This window comes from Marmota marmota, unplaced genomic scaffold (genome assembly GCF_001458135.2).
Source record: "Marmota marmota marmota unplaced genomic scaffold, marMar, whole genome shotgun sequence".
NCBI lineage: Eukaryota > Metazoa > Chordata > Mammalia > Rodentia > Sciuridae > Marmota > Marmota marmota.
The window spans coordinates 5,415,201-5,418,578 of record NW_026000261.1 but is presented as its reverse complement, the minus strand read 5'-3'; positions in this window follow the sequence as shown (position 1 = coordinate 5,418,578).

Below are 3,378 nucleotides of genomic sequence, written 5' to 3'. Positions count from 1 at the left end.
AGGGCTGGGGTTATAGCTTAATGGTACAGCACTTGCTTAGCATATGTGAGGCACTAGGTTCCATCCTCAGGACCACATAAAAATATATAAATAAATAAAATAAAGGTATTGTGTCCATCTACAACTAAAGAAAATATTTTTTAAAGAAAGAAAGAAAACCAACCTACACCCAAAAAATCATCTCCTATATGCCAGGCACTATGATTTATTTATTTACTAGACAAACATTTATTGAGTGCCTACTATATTTGTGTACATTGTTTTACTCCCTAAGATCCACACAAGAATTATTATTTCCTACATTTTATCTATGAAGAAATGAACATTTGGAGACATTCAGAGGGATTAATAACTTTGCCCAAGGGCAAACAGAAAATGTTAGGATGGCGTTTTAAATCCTGGTCTTGTCTGACTAGAAGCATGATTTGCTATCTTTGATTCAATTTCACAAATGAAAAGCTTGATGTCTAGGGAGACAAAATGGCTGACTCCAGGTTGCAAGTAACAAGGTGTGGGAAGTACCCAGGGCTGCCTCAGGCCTCTGTTCTCTGGCTAAGGCCATCTGAGGAGCCAGCACCCACAGCCTGCATCTGGAGTTCTTCCAAGCATTCTGGCGCTGCTTAGATTGCCATCTCCAGAGCAGACATGCCCCTATGCTCTCGTTTCCAGCAGATCCAAAATGATTAGATTACAGGCTTCTCTTGGTGAAGTGACAAATGGCTTATCCAACCTGCCAGCTGCTTTACTGAATCCTTCAAGACAGATTTCCCTACCAGAACAAACACAAAAATAACCAGCTGTTTGTAACACTACTGTTTGTCTTCATATTTTAGCCTAGCACCCCATCATGACTGAGAAAGCTGGCTTTTGGTAGCCATTCCTGGTTTGTCATTAATAACTCTCTCCCCTTTAACTGCCCAGTGGAAACATCAGACAGTGTTTGATGTTGGTTTCTTAAATTAGGGCTGTTTTTAATCCAAGTCATTCCTCCTCACACCAGATCTGTTAAAGGTTATAGGCCTTGAGATCAAAGCACTAATAAGTATCATGATGACTCAGGATTGCTCATGCAGAGGAAATAAGGGCAAATGCTTCAGGCTCCTGAGAATATAGAAACTTTATGCTCTTTAGAGATCAGAGAGAGGTGTTAGCCTCCAAGTTCTAGATGACAATTTTGAAAGATTTCACATGGTAGCACATATTCTAAGGATCACAGTCACGAGTCCACATTCACATTAGACCTCTACCATACCCACAACGACTGTGGAATCCCTGAAGCTCTTCTATCCCTTACATTACAATGGCAGACCTGACTTGCCCAATGTTAATCCTCTGTCTGTGCAGGTCCCTGAAGTCTCCTGCTTCTGTTCCCCAAAAGCTACTTAGGAAGAAAATAGGAAAGAACTCTTGTTTTTTTTTTTTTTAAGAGAGAGAGAGAATTTTTTAATATTTATTTTTTAGTTCTCGGTAGACACAACATCTTTGTTTGTATGTGGTGCTGAGGATCGAACCCGGGCCGCACGCATGCCAGGCGAGTGTGCTACCGCTTGAGCCACATCCCCAGCCCAAGAACTCTTGCTTTTCTACTCTGAGTTAACATGGAAATCTTGGGTATCGTTGAGTGGGACCTACATGTAATCTGCCAGTGCCCTTTACCACCAAAAGAAAGGCTACAGGAGGGTTCTAAACCACATGGCAAACAACTAAATAGGCAGAAGTTTCCTGGACTGCACATACAGTTGGCACCCTTTGACCCTTTGCAGTGTTGGCCAGTTACAATTTCAATGCCATCACAATAAGAATACCCTGTCACTCTACCATATACTTAAAGATTTCTCAGAATCACCACTATATTAATCCTTGGATGCCTGAACAATCCAAGTGCATCCCCTACTAAGTTGATAACCTTGAAAAATCCAAAGTCACCTATTTCTAGAAATCTATTCTATCAGAAGTTTGCATTCTGGTTATGGTGAGTACTCTTGGTCTTGTAATGTAATAACTGCAACTTTCTCGGCCCAAATCCTCATGGTCATGATCATGGTCAGAGTAATTGGTTGACAAACCAGTACACACAAATTTGACCAGACCTTGGCTTTTAAAATTAGGTGTTTGAATAAATTTACAGAAAGGTGGAATCCAGTGCTTTCACTTTTGAGAGAAGAAAGTCAACCAGTCTTTCAGCCTCTACTACTCCCAAGCTATGTTTGCTACAGAGATGGCTGAGTGTAGAGTGGCAGTGGAATTTAGATATAATATCTTGGATATTCTGGAAATTTCTCCAGACTCTCTGAGGAACTGGATTTAGTGGTAACTGGAGTGCTACATTTCATGCCAATATCCATGTGAAGATTCTAATGAATGCTAAATAGAGCCAAACACCATTGCCTGGACTTCAGTCTTCAAATCAACACACACTCATTGTGTGTTTTCGAGATACAAAGGCTCATCATCTGCTGGATATAGGTTTACAAACATTCATACTTACTTTTTCAGTATTGGCTCTTCCTCTATTTCTCTTCCATACAAACAGGCTAAAATAGATTAAAGGATGGTTTCTAGTATGCACTGGGAAAATCCATCTCAGCTTTCTAGTCAGCATGTGAGTCAGAGAACATTCAATGGAACTTACCCAGGCTTTATGGACAGGTAGTACTGAGTCTGGTTCACAGAAGCCTTTTAGCTGATTGTACCATAAGTGAAACAACTATTTTTAGCTTGAAAAGGCAGGATTTTTCAAACCGAGATATATCTGAGTATTATTATCTATGGCTTTGATAAGACTTTGTCTTTTACTTGACAATTGCAGGGATAGTGATTTTTTCCCTCAGATAATTGCATGTCTGAACACCAGGTGTATGTAATAATTTTTAAATATTAATTTAACATTAGTATGCACTTACCAAAAAACCCTGAGGAAATTTCACTAGAAAATATGAGCCTTAAAGTTTTAATTCACATTTACTCAATTGGTAGGCAGAACTTGAAAGCAAGGAATGTAGGAATTCTGAATATACTACAGATCAAGTGTCTTTTAAGTAGAACTTAATGGGATAGGAAGGTACCCACCTTGCTACATTGTACTATTTTTGCCAAGACAAGGACCACATTGATAAACCAGGGAAAAGTTCAAATAACATCTGGGTAAGGTTCCATTAGGAGTTTATTCTTTGGCCATGTTCTTTGCTTTTGCAAGCTTATTGTGCAATCCCATAATTCAGTAGAAGCAGCTATTGGAGAAATTCTGGGGCCAGGGCCTAACTAAGTATGTGTGGGAGTTTTCCTTGGTGTACTCAGCCCAAGTTCCAGGAAGAAAAGATGCCTTTGCTCAAAGGAAATCCACTAAAATGTAAGCCTAGATTCCAGGTTTGACTTAGA